A 20,206-nucleotide genomic window follows, 5' to 3' on the forward strand; every position below is an offset into this window, starting at 1 on the left:
ATCACACCAGATGTATGCACATCTACATCTGTTCAGTCTGCATCCTAAATGCCATAGGGCTCTGGTTAAAAGTAGTGCACTATATCGGGAATAGGGTGCCATTTGGGACCCAGCCTCAGACTCCTGATGCAGGTGTGGTTGGCATTATAACCAAGCAGAGAGAGAGAAGAATTCCCGAGGCTTTAGAGGGGTAGAGTATAATTCAACCAGGCTCACATTTTAATTTTTAATAAATCCCCCTTGTAATGGCAGGGTGTCAGTCGACCATCGCCATCCTGTCTGTCACACAGATAAACACAGGTAGGATAGAGGGAGAGAGAGAGGGAGAGGAGAGGGAGATAAGAAACAGGAGAAAGAGAGAGAGAAATATAGAGACAGAGCGAGTCAAAGGGAGGACCGTGTCATTATTGGGGATGATGTCATGTATATAGTGGGATATGTGAAATGACAGCTTCCCTTTCATTCCTCTGATCAGTGGTTTAATCCTGACAGAGGAACAGCAGGCTGGGGAGCTGAGCCGCCCTGCTCTGCCTCACTGATATGTGTGTGTGTCTCTCTACCTCTTCTTCCTTGTTTTGTGTGTGTGTCTGTGTGTGTCTGTGCGTGCAAATGTATGTGTGTGCGCAAGATAAGTGTGTGTGTGTGTGTGTGTGTGTGTGTGTGTGTGTGTGTGTGTGTGTGTGTGTGTGTGTGTGTGTGTGTGTGTGTGTGTGTGTGTGTGTGTGTGTGCTCGAGTGCCCACGGCACCAGGAAAAAGTGTTCTACAGGCTGATTACACCGCCAAGCAAATGCCGCTTTTAATGAAGGAGGGGGATAGAGAGAAAAACACAGGACATTTAATTGATATGTAAATGACAGAAATTCGCATTTGGGCTGAAGGTGGAGAGTGCTACAGCATTAACCAGCTTATGAGTTAATACATACAACATCTCTCTCTCTCTCTCTGAGAAGAAGAAGAAAGATGAATACAACATATGTCTCCTGAATCTTAACTGATTTCCTGAGTTCCTGTGTAATCAGGCAGTTTCCTGAGAATCTGCAGCTCTTCAAACCCCCGGCACGGCGCTGAGACGGAGAGGCACGTCTTGACTTAAGAGTAACATCCACTGGCCTTTTCTTCTGTCTTCCAGACAGACAGAGACTGGGAGGCTTTGTGAAATACACCAGATGGTGTTGAATATCTGGGACGGACGCAGAGAGAGACTGAGCGTTGGAGTTTGTGTTGGACAGTGTCCGACAGCTTGTTGTAACAGTGTATCTCTATGTACCATATAACATTGCAGAGTAGGTCGACAGAAGACAACAGCTGCCGCTAAAGGGCTTGAAAAGAAGTGCACGTTGTGACAACTGCCGACGTGTGCACTCACTTCCGTCATCAAGTGCTTTGAGAGACTAGTCAAGGACCACATCACCTCCACCCTACCTGACACCCTAGACCCACTCCAATTTGCTTACCGCCCCAATAGGTCCACAGACGACGCAATTGCAACCACACTGCACACTGCCCTAACCCATCTGGACAAGAGGAATACCTATGTGAGAATACTGTTCATCGACTACAGCTCAGCATTTAACACCATAGTACCCTCCAAACTCGTCATCAAGCTCGAGACCCTGGGTCTCGACCCCTCCCTGTGCAACTGGGTACTGGACTTCCTGACGGGCCGCCCCCAGGTGTTGAGGGTAGGTAACTGCATCTCCACCCTGCTGATCCTCAACACTGGGGCCCCACAAGGGTGCGTTCTGAGCCCTCTCCTGTACTCCCTGTTCACCCACGACTGCGTGGCCATTCACGCCTCCAACTCAATCATCAAGTTGCAGACGACACTACAGTGGTAGGCTTGATTACCAACAACGACGAGACGGCCTACAGGGAGGAGGTGAGGGCCCTCGGAGTGTGGTGTCAGGAAAATCAACAAAACAAAGGAGATAATCGTGGACTTCAGGAAACAGCAGAGGGAGCACCCCCATCCATCGATGGAACAGTAGTGGAGGAGGTGAAAAGTTTTAAGTTCCTCGGCGTACACATCACGGACAAACTGAATTGGTCCACCCAAACAGACAGCGTTGTGAAGAAGGAACAGCAGCGCCTCTTCAACCTCAGGAGGCTGAAGAAATTTGGCTTGTCACCAAAAGCACTCACAAACTTTTCCAGATCCACAATTGACAGCATCCTGTCGGGCTGTATCACCGCCTGGTACGGCAACTGCTCTGCCCACAACCGCATGGCTCTCCAGAGGGTAGTGAGGTCTGCACAACGCATCACCGGGGGCAAACTACCTGCCCTCCAGGACACCTACAGCACCTGATGTCACAGGAAGGCCAAAAAGATCATCAAGGACAACAGCCACCCGAGCCACTGCCTGTTCACCCCGTTATCATCCAGAAGGCGAGGTCAGTACAGGTGCATCAAAGCTGGGACCGAGAGACTGAAAAACAGCTTCTATCTCAAGGCCATCAGACTGTTAAACAGCCATCACTAACATTGAGTGGCTGCTGCCAACATACTGACTCAACTCCAGCCACTTTAATAATGTACAAATGTATGAAAAATGTATCACTAGCCACTTTAAACAATGCCACTTCATATAATGTTTACATGCCCTACATTACTCATCTCATATGTATATACTGTACTCTATACCATCTACTGCATCTTGCCTATGCCGTTCTGTACCATCACTCATTCATATATTGTTATGTACATATTCTTCATTCCTTTACACTTGTGTGTATAAGGTAGTAGTTGTGGTATTGTTAGTTTAGATTACTCGTTGGTTATTACTGCATTGTCGGAACTAGAAGCACAAGCATTTCGCTACACTTCGCATTAACATCTGCTAACCATGTATGTGTATGTGACAAATAAAATGTGATTTGATATGAACCAAGGTTCTGTAACGCCTCCCACCACTACTTCATGTCACCCATCACTGGCAGTGACTATTCAACATGAAGATCACATTATTGATCAATTTAAACACAAGGTCCAACCGAAATTTGACTTCCGCATTTTAACAAAACAACTTCGAAAGACACAGAAATGCATAAATATACAGGTTTTTAGAGAGGTGTGGGGCGCTGCCACACTGGGCGCCCCGGGAGCTGTTGTTGTAGGGGTTAAGCGCCTTGCTTAAAGGCAAAACGACAGGCAATGGCATCTAAGATTTGATACCAGCAACCCTCCTGGTGCCAGCTCACTTCCTGATGGATTTTTTCCCGTCAGACCTGGGATTCGAACGGGCAACCCTCCGGTGGCTGGCTCGCCTCTCTAACAGCTGGACTACCAGCCGCCCCAGTTGGAAAGGTAAGAAAAGGTTGCATAGAGCAAGTTCTAACAGTTGGCATGTTCTGTTCACTGGAGACATACCACTACATACCAGGGACAATGATCATTATCACTAGGGCCAACTCTTTTTTTGGCAAAAAAACCATGGCAAAATGGCAACCTGTTCACTAGTGTACTACTTGACCTGTGTCCATTGGGATGCATTGTAAATACTGGTAAATCATGAGAATGTGTATATTCAACAACAACAGCTCCCCGCACCGCTCTGATTCAGAGGGGTTGGGTTAAATGCAGAAGACACATTTCAGTTGAAAGCATTCTGTTGTACAACAGACTAGGTATCCCCTTTCCCTTCCACATTATTATCACTAGGCTATATTAAGGGGTTTATTGTTATTTTATTTTTCGCTCTGGGCATTGGATGGAACAGGGTCTGTTTGATTGTAAAATGATATTAAACAAGTTGTTGTGTTGTGTTCTCTCTCCAGCACGAAGAAAAATAAAAGCCCAAACAAATGGTTGGTTAGGTCCCTGCAATGGTAGACACACACACACACACACACACACACACACACACACACACACACACACACACACACACACACACACACACACACACACACAAAAAAGTAATGTGTGCACAAGCGCACGTACACACACACAGACGTGCACACAAGCACACACACACACAGCACACACACACACACACACACACACACACACACACACACACACACACACACACACACACACACACACACACACACACACACACACACACACACACACACTGCTGCTGCTACCGTGAATCAAATGGACTCTGATTAGAAATGATTGGCCCAAAAATCACACACAGCGGAAACCACATTAGACAGAGCTGGTTCTGCTCCAGCTTTCAGAGAGAGAAAAAAACAGATCGAATCTTGAATCCTTCTCTTACCAAAATAAACACAAGATGTTTCTTTTTTTGATTATTTTACGCCACTGGAGGGACGCACACAAGCACACACACACACACACACACACACACACACACACACACACACACACACACACACACACACACACACACTCTCTGGTGGCCATTGGAGTTACATAAAGCCAATGACTGTATACATGAATGGACGAAGCCATCAATCGCATGACACCATTAATTCATAATATGAAGATTCAATAACGCATGAGACAAATGAGCTACTCCAGGAAGTGACGTTGCAGACTTGCTCAGTGCAGCCCCCTCTCCTTGAGTAAGTCAAGTTGAAGGCCGACTGAGGACTGCAGGTTGCCATTAGCAACTCATTTATCCTTATAACCTCTTCTGTGTGCGATTAAAAAATAATTGGTTCAAGGACATACATCTGGTGTATTAGAAGCAGTTACTAGTACCATGATTTGTCTTCAAAACATTTTTTTAATTAACACGATGATTACAATTTTTCCATTGACTATAATGGAGATTCTGTTTTCTGCTAACCATGCCTGCAGTACCGCGGTCAGCCTTGAACTGCCATGTCTTCAATGAGAGGGGGCAGTCGCTCTCCGCTGCGTAAAACAGCATCCCTGTTCCTCCTCAGCCAATTACAACAGTGGCGGTTGGGGTTGCTGAGCGGTTGCCGAGCCAGGTCTATGAACCAGGTAGTGTGATCCAGGTCACTGGTCACAAACGATGCCTTCAGACTCCTGCTCTACACAGAGTGCCTTTATGCACAGTGTACAGTCAGCACTGAGCAGCAAAGCAGTTGTAAAAACCCTGCTATCCATTGACAGGTGTTTAGAGGAATAATAAACAGGAAAATAAACACAGAGGCTTAGAGGGCAGATAAAAAGCAGTGAAATCACAGAGAACTAGTGGGACAAGAGGCCAGAAGGACGCGTGGACATAAAAGCACACCTGTGATGCTTGGAGAGAGGCACTGCTCCAGTCTGTGTATGGACTGATGACTGTTATGCTGTTCCTCAGCATATTATGCTACAGCAAACAGAGAACAATGCTAGTCAAACAAACTGCTATTGAAAAATAGCCACTAATTTCCCCAAAAGTGATTGAACAGAAGGTCCACTACGGCTGCTTTGTAACACTAGGAAGAGTAGCTGCTGCATCGGGATCCTGATCAACTCAATTCAACTTCCTCTCTAGATGGTGAAACCGTGAGAATAGAACAGACTTGGGGTTGAATAGGCCTACTCTGTCTCTCTCTCCAGGACTCTCTCTAACTCTCTCTGAGCAGACGTGACAGGAGCTATAATGAATGGAGAGAGCGAGGGCAAGGGAATGAGATAATTAGAGCAAGAGATCCAGTCCTTTTGGCTGAGGCTGCGGAGGTGTTGGATGAAGGAGCTTGAACCGACCCGAGCGCAGTACCCTTTGAGCGGGTTAAAGGTGTCTTTGGACCCTGTGTGTGTGTGTGTGTGTGTGTGTGTGTGTGTGTGTGTGTGTGTGTGTGTGTGTGTGTGTGTGTGCGTGCGTGCGTGCGTGCGTGCGTGCGTGCGCGTGCGTGCCTGCGTGCGTGGAGCTGAAGGATGAAGGAAGAAGTGAGAGAGGGAGGAGAGATAGAAAGGGTCTCCTTTGAAAAGTCCGTGTCTGGAAGGCCTTTGAGCTAGGTTACGTTGCTCCCCTCCCGACACCGCCACTAACCCAGAGGAAACAATTAGACCAAATGTTTTGTGCCAGTCAGTCTCTTTCCCTGATGTATTATCAAAGGGCCAGAGAGAGAGACAAGAAAAGAAGGGAGAGAAAAAAATGAACTAGAAAAGGAATACAGTCGGTGGGACGGCAGCAAACGATTCCAACGACGAGAGAGGGGAAGGTCAGAGCGTAATTATGAGAGGTTAAACGCTTTTCCCGGCTTCGCCTCTCGAGGAGATTGAAATAAAAACGACTGGATAATAAAACGAGTGTGGTCCTCTCTGCTCAGCTAACATGGAAGGGGTGTTGTGGCTGTGATCTCTCTCTCTCTCTGTTACTACAAGCTGATGCCTTATCAGAGGAACAGAGGAGCAGTAGTACACTCTGATTGGAGTGCAGAGATACCTGAAAGAAGACCTGAGGGCCAGATGATAGGCTGAATATTTAGCAGGGGGAGACAAGATTGGTTGGAAATAAATTCTTTGAAGGAGAGGTACGTGGTAAGAGCTGAGTTGATAGGGAGGGATATGAGTGGGTGGCTCAGTGAAGCAGGGTTAGGGTCAATTCCATTTCAATTCGTCAGTCAATTGACTCAAGAATTGAAAAGTGGCATTCATTCATTTTCAATGGCAATTATCCCATTGTAATTCAACTTTCAATTCCACTCCCAAATTTACTGAATCAAAATTAAATTGACCCCAACCTTTCACCGGAGTGAATCTGACAGAGAGCGGGTCCGTCCCATAGAATAAAATCTGGAAAAAAACATTCTCTACCTTTCTGAAGAGTGCAGTGAGCTTCTCATGGGTGTTGTAGAAGACAAGTAGTTGACCAAGATGAGGCAGATGAGGTTGAGGATAAGGGTGAGGATGTGGGCCTGCTCGGGAGCCACCTCTGGGCTCGAGCTAGGGCATCACTGCACAAGACTCCCTCGGCAGGGAGAGGAAGGACAGGATGGGCTCAGAGAGAGCCGTCCTGGAGGGGACACAATAGATGGATGGGTGAGTAGCAGTGGGGGAGAGAGAGGGTGGGGTGGGAGAGGACAGCAGAGAGTAAGGCAGTTAGATGAACAGGGATAACAGAAGACAACAGAGTCAGGAACATTTTAGGGTAACGTGAATTTGGCTCATGAATGAGAACATGAAGATGCTGCAATATTTAAGACAATAGACCCCCACCAGCAGCAGTTTCACCCACCCCCACACCCCAGGCTTACTCTCCAGTCTCTGCACCAGCTCCTTGTTCTTACTGGTCACCTCCGGGCTGTGCTGCAGGGCCTCCATAGGGATACAGCACTGAGTTTCCCACCAGCTTGAAACTGGTTTCTGCATGCACACACATACGGCTACATTAAACACCACATAATCATATTATGAAGCATTTTGTATTCCTTTTATATATTCTTTTTTATACTGCAAATACAGCCAAATGTACTGAGTTGTTCAACAACGGTAGATATGTAAAGACTGATTTGTGTAACATATTCCCCTACGCCATTGAGATGAAATACAATAATATTGACTATATGCACACCAGGGGAAGCCAGTGTTCACTACTCTACTGTGGGCCACTGAATAACACAGAGTGAAAATAGTTCTCAGCATCACTCCAACCTACTGCACCATTCATCTCAAACATTTCCCACCACTTGAGTGAGAACTGCAGCAATGAAAACTATAATACAGAGCAACATGAAAGAGAAATGGTTTGAATGAAAGAAGAAGAGGTGGAAGGAGGAAGGTGAAAAGCGCATCCAAACAGACTGTATTGGCCTGATGAGAAATGATGAGATGAAAGAGAACAAGGTCGGAGTATCAGTGAGAACCAGAGACTCTGGTGGCACTGCCTCTGACTGGGAGGCTAGTTAGGAGACACACACACACAAACACACACACACAGAGCAAGAGAGAGAGTGATATAGTGACACAGAGAAAGACAGAGAGGAGAGAAAGACAGAGGAGAGAGAAAAACAGACACACAGACACAGACACAGACACACACACACAGAGCCAGACGGGAGACACAACAGAGAGACTCTGACCTTTATGGGAAGAGAAATAACACAAGGACAGAAAGAGAGATAATGAGACAACTCAGAGCAGCAAAGCTGAGCAAAACAGCCAAAGCGCAATGTTGTTTTAGGTGCGTGTGTCTGCTTGCATCCGTATGCGTGTGTTTGAGGGCAAACCTTTTCTGTATAAATATCTATACATATGTACGTTTATGTGTATGTACTTTGTGTGTATTTGCGAATCCAGGGAGCAGTTAGAAGTGAATGGATGAATGAACAATGGATGAGGTAAACCTTTGCCTTGCAGCCAAATGGATCCGCTGCTTGACGACTGCAGAAGGCCAGGCGTGGGAGAAACCTGTGTACCAGAGGCCCTATTACCTGGGCTGCCTGCCCTCCGCTCGCAACTTACTTACACATTTATATAGTCACTGTAGTAAAGGCCTCACACACACACACTGCAGTCACAGTGGACGTATAATGACTTGTTTTTGCCACAGCGAGGTTCAGAATAAAGTTTCAATATCTCGCAGAAAGAAGAATGCTGTTCAGTTTACCCTGGAGGCATGGTGATGTGCCTTTCTTAAAAAGTTCTGTATCCTAGAAATGTTTTTTCTTTTTTTCTTAGATGGCGTGCACATAATTGACTGAATATGATCCACAAAATGAGTTAGCGGGAAGAGAGGGGGAAACAAAGAATGTAGAGTGCTACTGTCACTATTTAGAATGACCCAAATCGTTGGCTGATTATCCCACGAGTCTGACTGAACTGCTGCTTCAGGTGAAGAGAGTGTGTGTGTGTGTGTGTTCTGATTGTGCAGTTTATGTTTACCAACAGAGTGTAAAAAGTGGCATAGTCTGTGGTGATTGAGCAATTAGCATAAATGAACCATCACAGCGCACAATTGACTGCACAGTACTGGTGTGTGTGTGTGTGACTGACTGCGTGATTATCACTACGTGTCTCATCAAAGGTCACTTTTACTGAGAACTTCTACCTTTTTAAAGGAGAAGAAGAGGGTAGGAATAGCACAATAACACTGTGTAGGCTGCTAGAATTTTCTCCAAAAGCCTCAACAACAGTGAAGCATGAAACAGATCAATGGTTTTCTGTCAAAGCTGTCGTTTTGTCAACTGTGTAACCTTCATTGTTGTTGGGTTTCTCTCTCTGAAAATAGTTTTTCAGGTCTGAGCCTGGCAGCTTTTTAGACAGCTAATGTGTAATTGATATCAAAGAGGTTATTCATGAAGGGTTGTGGTTAGGAAATGGGACCTCATGGGAAGGGAAAGTGGGATGAAGAAGACGGGAAGTGGAGGTGAAGGAGAGGTGGGATGAGGAGTGGAGGGTTTACAAGATGAGAGAAAGAGGGACTCCTGCTGAGTTGGGGGGGAAGAAGTACAGGAACTGTGCACCCATTCTGGGTGGCGGTCTGGTGCAGAATGGATGTAAGGCTAGCACTAGGTGGCGCTGTCTCGTCCCGAGGAGCCACATGTCAGTTACTGCGAGGTTGGTAAGGAAGCAGTGCATGCGGGTAGAGTAGCTGTTCTTGATGCTGTCGGGCCAGGCGGTGCTGAGGGTGAATTGGGGGCCTGCACACCGTTCATCATCCTCAACAGTTTCTCGGTGGTGCTGCCCCGCACCATGCCAAACTGCACAACGCTCTCACACAGCACCTCACCGCCATCAGAGCGGACCAAAAAAGCCAGCTGGTCTACCACCATAGGGAAGAGGGGGACACTTATGCAGGGCCTTCTCGTTCTCTTCTGACCAAGGCAGCTCAGACATGTCGGTCAGAGCCACACAACGTTTTAACAGCACCCTCTGGATGGGGGGAGGGAAAGGAAGGGGGAAAACTGCAAATTAGTCAATCAAATGTTCTCAGATGGGAGGTTGGAGCCGATGGGAGATTGCAAGAAAAGCATTGACATTAAAACTTTTAGCCCTTTTTACAGGTTTATTTAGTTTGTATTGACTAATACAGTATGTTAGTATAATAAAACTTGAACATCAACAGTTGTCACAAAGGCACTAACTAATTCCACATACCATCCCCCCATCCGATCTCCCTTTACATGCCATTCTAAACTCAGTCTTTCAGATAATACACAGTATTCTACCTCCATTTCTTTATGGAGGACAGAGAATAAAGAGTTTATTATTACCCAGATATGTCTTAGTCATATTACTATGCAGATATATACAGGGCTGAGGTGCTCTGCTCTGCTGTCTGGTAATGTAGAATATGTTAGCAGGCAGAGTGTGTAGCGGATGGGAGTCTGATTACAAACACTGTAGTTACACCACCCACCATCAGCTCTGCTCGGCAGCTGCTGCCATCTTCCACAGGGTGACACTGTGGGGGTACGGGTCACTGCATGGAAATGCCAGCTCTGTGTGTGTGTGTGTGTGTGTGTGTGTGTGTGTGTGTTGTGCTACCTGTGGTCTTCCCTGGGCTTCAGAGTGGTAATAAATTATATTAATTCAATTGATGAGAGGGACAGTGAGTGTGCAGGTACACTGACCAGCCGCTCTATAACCTCCTCCTGCTCTCCACGTTTAGACCATTGTATCCTCCCTCCTGCTCTCCACGTTTAGACCATTGTATCCTCCCTCCTGCTCTCCACGTTTAGACTATTGTATCCTCCCTCCTGCTCTCCACGTTTAGACCATTGTGTCCTCCCTCCTGCTCTCCACGTTTAGACCATTGTGTCCTCCCTCCTGCTCTCCACGTTTAGACCATTGTGTCCTCCCTCCTGCTCTCCACGTTTAGACCATTGTGTCCTCCCTCCTGCTCTCCACGTTTCGACTATTGTGTCCTCCCTCCTGCTCTCCACGTTTCGACTATTGTGTCCTCCCTCCTGCTCTCCACGTTTCGACTGTTGTGTCCTCCCTCCTGCTCTCCACGTTTAGACTATTGTATCCTCCCTCCTGCTATCCACGTTTAGACCATTGTGTCCTCCCTCCTGCTATCCACGTTTAGACCATTGTGTCCTCCCTCCTGCTCTCCATGTTTAGACCATTGTGTCCTCCCTCCTGCTCTCCACGTTTAGACCATTGTGTCCTCCCTCCTGCTCTCCACGTTTAGACCATTGTGTCCTCCCTCCTGCTCTCCACGTTTAGACCATTGTGTCCTCCCTCCTGCTATCCACGTTTAGACCATTGTGTCCTCCCTCCTGCTATCCACGTTTAGACCATTGTATCCTCCCTCCTGCTCTCCACGTTTAGACCATTGTGTCCTCCCTCCTGCTATCCACGTTTAGACCATTGTATCCTCCCTCCTGCTCTCCCCGTTTAGACCATTGTATCCTCCCTCCTGCTCTCCACGTTTAGACCATTGTGTCCTCCCTCCTGCTCTCCACGTTTGAACCATTGTATCCTCCCTCCTGCTCTCCACGTTTAGACCATTGTATCCTCCCTCCTGCTCTCCACGTTTAGACCATTGTATCCTCCCTCCTGCTCTCCACGTTTGAACCATTGTGTCCTCCCTCCTGCTCTCCACGTTTGAACCATTGTATCCTCCCTCCTGCTCTCCACGTTTAGACCATTGTGTCTGCCAGACTTTTGCACGATAAAAGTTTTCTACTTCTGGAGTGTTGTTTGTGTGTTCATCTGCAATGGAGATACAGTGTAATTTGATCCCATCATTTGTATGTCTGCTGGTGGTATATTGAGTTTGACAATCAATTCATTACTGTTGACAAGACTTCCGCTATAGGGAAATATGATATTTTTACCAGGCCTATGGTGTACGCGCCCACCTCTTCTATCATCATGGGCATTCCTCGGCTGCTTTCCTCTTGAATCTCCACTGTGAGTCACACACGCACACACACACACACACACAAAAAGTATTAATAATTACAGTGACAGACAGTAAAATGTTCATAATTACATCTTATTCACTGCGTTGTCAAGATAATCTCTGCCATTCTCTTTTCTGTCATTTTGTGAGAGCAGGGGGGGGTCGTCATTGCTTTCCGCAGTGGTTATGAGTTCAATGCTGATATGATATAATTATGCTGAGTACCACCGAATGCTATGAAGTTACAAAAGGACTGGAAACTCCAGTCCCTAGAGAGCCCATGGGTAGGGCTATTTGTCAAACGTCTGCTCGTGTAATAACTTAATTACATAATTTAGACATTTTGGATAAAAGTAACTTTCATAAAGTCTAATTCATGCCTTGTCATTTGAATAGCTTTTTGGCAACGGAATCAAAGAGAGTATAAAAAGCTAATTTAGTTTTTATGAACTATGAAGAAAATAAGCTGAATGATGTCAGTCTCAGGGTGAGGTTTGCTGGGTCATGACATGTTCAGCGGGACACGAGCTTATCAGATAGAAATACATTATGGGGAACAGGCAGGCTTCCAGATCATGAAGAGTAAAGGAGGCATGTCAGCTCTATACATCATATTTCTATCTGCAACTATCAGAACATTAATAAGGCCTGAACACATACCCTGGTGGTGTGACAGTATTTAGAGCTAAGGTTTGCTTATGTTAGCCTGGTCCCAGATCTGTTTGTGCTATCATGCCAACTCCATTACTGAGCCTTTAGTCCCCTCCATACCTTATTCCACAGGAAAGTCTGGGAGCCCAGGGAATAAATGCTTGCAAATTAGTGCGAGACAGTCCTGATGTCTGGAGGACATATCTGCAAAAAAAAGTTATAAAATCAAAAAGTCAACAGGTTCGTGAACTATTATTATCATTATTTTTTTATTTATCTCAGGCTGATATCTGCTCGTCAGCCACCTCACCTGTCAAAGCTGGCAGGGGGACCCTGCTCTATTGAAACTTTCATTTACTTCCCATGATGTCCATTTCTAAGGATTGTATGTAATAAAGGAGACATGTTATTAAGGAACGGGAGTAATAATGAGAAAGTTCAAAGAAAACCCTTTGAAATGCACCCTCACTTTAGATCAGAGATGGGAGGCAGCAGGTTGACAGTGACCAATAACATTAATATGGTCTGGAGATCAGTCTGCTTCAGGCAGAGATTCATTAACTGTTAGAGGGACACTTGCTTTTAATGTCGGGCGGTTTGCTTTTGCAGAGGATAGCCACCAATAATTGTTCCAGTTGGAGTGAAGTGGGAATAATATATATTTTTTAAAGGCTCATCAATTATTGAACATAGCTAGCTAACGTGATACACATTTTTCTTTATAAAGTCATTTAACATACAGTAGCTAGCTAACGTAATACACCTTTTTTCGTTAAAAGTTTGGCATTATAACGCCTCTGAAGGAGCGCATAATTCCCTTTCCAAAATGCTATATTTGTACACCAGAGGTACTTAGCAACCCCCCTAGGTCTAACTAACGTTAGCTACCTACTGGTAGCTGCAGACCAAATATATGAGCTGACGAGCATGCAAGTTAAGCATTGCACTGTACTTGTGTATGTAACAATATAACTTTAACTAGTTGACAACCACATTACCTTTCGCAAGGTAATAATACTGTTGGCAAATCCACGTTTGTAATGATTTATCCGTTTATTCTTACATACTCCAAAACCACTAGATATACAATGATTTGAATAAACTGGCTTGCCAACTTGTTAGTTTCTTCTCGGTGTTGTTGCCCCCACTATCGTGCTTTGTAGAGGCACGCTTGTAAAGACACGTTTCCATGCAAACGGCGCCTGCACCATTTTCAACTCCCTTTCTCGGTTGCACTCGGGCCCCACGAGAAGGCAAGCCGTCCACAATAATGTGAGCGTTTATGTCCTAATTCGCTCATAAAGCACACAAGACTGATTGCCAATTGCGAAAATTAGGCCACCCCGATTGTGATGCAAGGGGAAGAAAAGTTCCTGAAAAGAAAAGAAAAGCTGGAAGCAGGTTGAAACATTTGTCATGTGCATACACACATTTTACACTCCCACATTGATGCATTAATTATCTTGGCCAGGTCGCAATTGTAAATGAGAACTTGTTCTCAACTTGCCTACCTGGTTAAATAAAGGTGAAATAAATTAATAACATAAAGTTCCCTAGCTGTAAGTTATAAATTCCATATAAACAATGCAGAAGAAACAGTAGTCAGAAACGCAGCGCGTGCCGCACAGCTGGGCCGTTGAGTGCGCGTGCCGGGTTTGAGCGAATACAACCAACTGTCATCTACACCATTTACTAAATCATTCTTAACCGAGGACTACGGTAAGTCAACAAAGTCAGTGATATTGCGAACATTATAATCACGTGTCACACATTCTGCACTGAAATTGACATTTTACATTACTGCTGAAAAATACCTTAATAATTATTTAAAAAATATGGATTTAAAAGAGCGTCCCTGACTAGCCTGGATGAGTACGCTTAGGTCAATGAAACGTTCACATTATGAATGTGAAACTAAACTGGACATGTCATTAGTAAACACTTAACAAACTCGAGAACATCTAGGCCATGGGACAATTTTGCATTTACTCATTTAAATAGAACAAAATGCATCCTTAGTAAGCCAATTCATTATTGCACCCCTCTGTTAGCTCTCCTCCAGATGATCTATCGAGGATGGCGGAGCATAAACAAGGCCAAACGTTACCTACAGAGGTCCCTCACATCTCAACTTGCCTAAGATGCTGAAACAATATTGAAACACCAAACATTTTCTAACCTAACCAATCTCTTTCGCTTTTCACCATTTCCCCATCTCATGCTTTTAAAAGAGACAAGGCGAAAATGGACAGGCACCTGTAAGATTCCTATCTGCCCGATGACCCTTGAGGATCACACAACCATAGTGAGCAATTGGCCTTTTTACTCAAAAGGGTAAGTACAGAGGCTAGGATTCCTCTCGACTAGGAGAGGAGAGAGTGCACTCTTTCAACTCTCTGTTGTGCATCAGATGGCACAGGCCGCTCAGAGCTGAACCTTGACAAAAGGCAGCAGGGGAGATTTAGTTCAGGGCCAGCTTTTTATAAACTTTTATTTAAAAACAGAGATGAGACCAGAGATTCCCTTAACCCCTTTATATGGTGGAAGCTATATTGGAAGCTTTTGGCTGTGATAATGTCACTCTGTCATTGTCACTCTGTCATTCAACCCCTAGCCCCCATAATGTATTCAACTCAATTACCTGTCTATTCCATAGACAGACTGTGTGCGTGTGTGTGTGCGCGCGCACGTGCACATTGACCGACAGAGAGAGAGTCAACTTTACTCTTCAAGCCATCTTGTAAACATCTACACACAATGTTCCTGAGTGTGTAATGTATCTATTGGTTAATAGTTCTGTAGCCTAGGACCAGAGGAAATGGTAGAGTAAAATCTCAAGACACGTCGACATAAACAAGAATGATATAGAGATACATTTAGCGCTGTGTTTGTATTTCACTCTGTCTTGAGATTTGACTGCATCTCAGAAGGAAAGTAAATACCCTCTTTTGCAATGGTATACTCCTCAGTTTTTAGGTTCTCTGTGTGTGTGTGTGTGTGTGTGTGTGTGTGTGTGTGTGTGTGTGTGTGTGTGTTGGTGCAACTGCTCTCTGCTGGCTGCTTTTGAGCTAAATAGAAAGTGAATGTGAGTCAGCAGGAGGGCTGATGCTGTGAGCAAGACTGATGTATGCACACACAGAACAGCAACAGCCTGCATGCTCATCAGCCTGCTGTCAATGGGGCTTTGTGTTTACTCAGCCACTACTCTTCATACCTTATACTGTACATTACTACTGCAGTATGGCTTTGTCAGCTCACACACAGCCAGAACAACACCATATTGTTTCTTAGTTTACTAGCTGATCTAGTACTGTGTAGTCCTGTACTTTGGGATTAGTGTTTTATTTGCAATGCTGTATTAAATAATCATAATAAATAGTGTTGTGATAGTTGGTACAATATCAGAGACTTCAAGAATGTGCATTAGCAGTCTACAGGCTTGTCTCTGGGCAGGATATTCCATAGTTCCTAACAGGACAGATGTTGCTACCCATTTACACTTTAACCCCCTAAGAAACTGTAACGTATTTCTATTTTGGTCACAAACATTGCAGGCCCTGCAAAAGTTATGACATCTGGACGTCTGTGTGACTAGCAAAGCACTAAGGCATCCATTGGAATCAGCAAAAAAAAAACTAGAGACTAAAACGTTTGAATAAAACATGCCTACGCAGGGACACTTATTCTTTTTTAAGATTAATGGCAAAGAGCGACTCCCCCTGTTTTATTTCTCAATTATTCATTTGTGGAGAAGAAACGGTCATATTTCCTGTCTTTCTTGTTTTGTAGCCTTCTGGACAGAAAGTTTTGTTAGGTAAGTTTTAGGGCAGGCGTCAGTCATAACTGTCATGGGGGCTGTGGGTCCTGCTAGGCCCCCATCAGTGTGCAATTTGTCAAGACTCAAAGCTCAATATCTTGATGTGTGTTCTGGCATCTAAATCTAGTTTCATAGACCTCTGAGGCTCCAGACGATCCATTTTAGTGCGAGGAGGAAGTATTAAAAAAGCAGTGCTCTGTCTTTATCACTGCTGACTGCTGTCAAGGGTGGACAGTTATTGTGGTCTCAACTGAATTGGCAATAATCTGTCTGTGTTCTCTCAGTTATCTACTCTATCGTCGCCAAATGTCGGTGAATGGATTGAGAAATGCAACGCAAAATGTAAAAAGAACAGCTTCGTTGACATGGAAAATAAGTAGATGTCTCGCTGAAGCATTGAAAAAACAAACAATCAAAAGGCTTACAATATAGTGCAGCAATGTTTCATATCGTGCTATAAAAAATTAAACCTCCCACTTCAATTGCATACAGTGATCAGTCATTTTCAGAGGTTGGTACTATTCAGTCATACACTAACTGATCCCTCCAGCATTGTAATACATCTTAAGGCAAATGCGAATCCATAACATTGACATTGATAGCCCATAATAATGAAATGAGCTACATTAAAGTCAATGTGTCCAGTCGGGTGCCGTAGATTAGTTACAGCTTTGTAAGTGGCACAACACAAAGGCCCTGGCCTCATTGATCCCTGGTGGAATTACAAGGTACCTGGTCCGTATGTGTTGTTCTGGGACATTAACATTAAGCCAGTCCCATCAATAACTACTTGATTTAGCGATTGCTCTTCTCAGGAGACACACACACACACACACAGGAGCACAAGCATGCAGCACACACACACAGCGATCGTTCCTTCAGTAGACACCCAGGGGGCCAGGGGAAGGGGGGCCTCTAGCCAGCTTATCAGTCCCACAGAGAGCACCCTTCATCTGCCCGCCACGTCACATCACTGCCTACCTCCGCATGTCTCCTGGAATGACTCGGTGTCTGTGTCTCCGTCCGTGACTGTTAGTCTTGTTGTTGTTCACGTTTTGTCAACTGGTGCCAGATTGGTTTGTCAGAGCGTTAGTGTTTGTCAGTGTGCAAGTTTGTTTGTCATTTTGTTACTGCTGTTGACTCTCGCGCCAGTGCCAAGAGAGGACCTGTGTGTGTCAGTCCCTCTAACTTAGCGTTTCAGTGTTTCTGTCATGTATGGTAATGTATTATACTTCCATTCATGTGTGTCGTAAGTGTCAGACAGTCTGTGTGAGCATGCCAGTGTCAGAGCGGGGGGGGTGTTATTGTCAGTGTAAAGACGTGGCAGCCTGATAGTGTGTCATAGTGAGTGGCAGTGCCAGTCTCAGTGGGCCAGTTAGTCAGCCTACGAAACACAATGTCTAACTGTCTGCTAGTCCGCTAGGTTTCGTGAATGTGTGTCATAGAGAGAGTCAATGTGAATGTCTAGTCTCCAGTAGGGTGGTCCCACTACAGCACATCATGCAAGGCAGGTCCCCTCCAGCCTGGTCCAGATCCTCAACAGTAGCAGGGCCCCTTTAGTGTTATCCCTCACCAGGACAATGAAGGAGTAGTCGGCGTAGAACGACTTGGGCTTCTCCACCTTCTCGTCCCACAGCTCAGTCGCCCCCTCCCCAGCCTCGGAGCCCAGCTCCAAGGAGCCCCAGTGGTGGACGGTCCTTAGGTGGAGCCCCTTGGACGCTGAAGCCCCGGAGAAATCGTCTGTCTTTTGGTCCCAGGCGTCAGTCAGGCCCAGCGCAGACAGGTGGTTCTGTGTCCAGCATGAACAAGAGACGAAGACAGCCAGTACTTTGGACATGGACAGACACAAACTCAATTAAATTCCCCAGCCACAATCTCCCAGCTCTCCTCGAGTACACGTCCCATGTCAGGAGACACCATCTAGGGCATCTGCCTCCCTCGCTGCTTAATTATGCAAGCAAAGAAGTACAAACAATGACAGGGGAAGGCAAATTTTAAAATTTCATGATGCGATGACATTCAGGGAGTGGAGAAACTTGCAAATTATCAACTCAAATATAAGCAAAACTAAACCTACAGTCAGTCTATCAATAACATTTCGAAAGTAATTTTCAAAATATTGTCTCCCAAATTCAATCAAATGCTGACAGGTGACCTTGTTGCGACGTGATGGTACAAACTCAGCTGCTGTGTGTGTGTGTGGCGGACAGGGAAGTGGTCCATGAATAATGTAGGAAGGATGGTTGTGGCCCGTGACCTCGCCATGCAGCCACCTCCTTTGTTGTGTCTGATATGAATTCCAACAGGAAGAAGCAGCATCGCTGTGGTGACAGCTAGTTTATACTCTTACACTCCACGCATATGGCAGAGGAGAAGACCACTCACACTCCACATGACAGCCTACTTCAGAGGGTAGCTGGGGAGGCAGAGGGGAGGGAAGGAGGTGGAGCGAGGCAGACGTGTGTAGGAGGGAGGCAGAGGGCAGGGGGTACAAGCCGAGGGAGGGCGACGACTGAGAAGTGAGTGATGACACTGTCTTGTTTAAGTGCGTTTTTACTAGGTAGCCTGTGGTGTGAATGAGGCCACCTTTGTTGATAATGATTTGCTATCTAATCTTTTCCCGTCTGACAGCACAGACTATTCGATATTATTCACTTAAGGCACTTCAGACATGACTTCTAGTAGTTAGTTAGTTAGTTAGTTAGTTAGTTTTTCAATAGAAAGGAGGCTGTTCCATATAAGATAGATGTACCAGTAAGAGAGAGGGCTAGTTATTTGTAGGACGGGGACCATGGCAGTTTGTCACCTGCTTTAACTTGATACAACTGGATCCACTGCTTCCACTTTGCACTGTGTGTACCCCTGTTCCCTGTCTCCTGTCCTCTCATGGTAGTCTGAGGACGCACGCACGGAAATGCCCGCAGCCCCCTTCCCCCCTGCTCTCTAATGCACTTCTATTGTCATCTATTATTCCTCCTTCTTTCCCTCTCTTCCGCTCTCCGTCACTTCATCACTGTCTCTCTCCGCTGCTCTGCCACCTCCATGGCATCCTCATCTGCCCCTGGCGCCTCTCTCTATTTTCTCCTCCTCTGTCTCGCTCCCTCCATTTCTCACTCACTCTTTTTCCCCTCCTCAGCTCATCCTTCTCTTTTTGGACGTGCGCTCCCTTGAATACATTACTCTCTCTCCCTTTCTATCTCCATTGACAATCATTTCCAGGTTTTCTGGTGCCCTATCTTCCAGTAAACAGAAATAGACTTAAACTTCATGAATAGCCACTCTTCTAGGAAGACAAATATTCTTCACCCCAAGAAAAACAGCCTTAACAGCGTCAGCGTTCTTCAGCATGTTTGTGCTGTTTCTCCAACTCCTATGGTCATTGTCAGCCATTGGCAAGACAGCCTACCTCTCCTCCTCCTTCCAAGTTGAATGTGAAGTTCTCTCTCTGAGGAGGAAGTCAGTTGGTCCTTGTTGACCTTAAGCAGCCTGTTACCACGGCAGGTGCTAACATGGTACCGTGTCTCACCACAGCCGTACTGTCACCAGAAATTACAGTCACACTGTGACATTAGCAGGCAACTTCTAACCTCCATTGTAACTACCATATGAATATAACATCACTTTCTCAATTTTCATCCCTCTGTTGTCTATGGCGCAAAAGCTAATTCATGTGGAAGACAAGCTCCGAGCTAGGGGGCTCTGTATGTTGTTAATATTTTAAAAACAATCACATGTTTAAAAATTTAACCGTGACACTGGTGGCCCAGGGCAGGGCTGCAGCAGGCAGGTTATAGGGAGGTGTAGCACACTACAGAACTGGAGTTCTGTGGATCTTTCCCTGACTTTTCTTCACTTTAATGTACAACTAATGTACTGGAGGTGTCTATGAGTTGGTCTGCTGGGAACATCCCATGCCCATTGTCTTCTGGTGTTTCAAGTTTTATTAGTCGTCGTATGTACAGGATACACATGGTTCTCGACAATGCAACGACAATAAGAAATAATAAAA

The sequence above is a fragment of the Oncorhynchus tshawytscha genome, linkage group LG12 (assembly GCF_018296145.1).
Source record: "Oncorhynchus tshawytscha isolate Ot180627B linkage group LG12, Otsh_v2.0, whole genome shotgun sequence".
Lineage (NCBI taxonomy): Eukaryota > Metazoa > Chordata > Actinopteri > Salmoniformes > Salmonidae > Oncorhynchus > Oncorhynchus tshawytscha.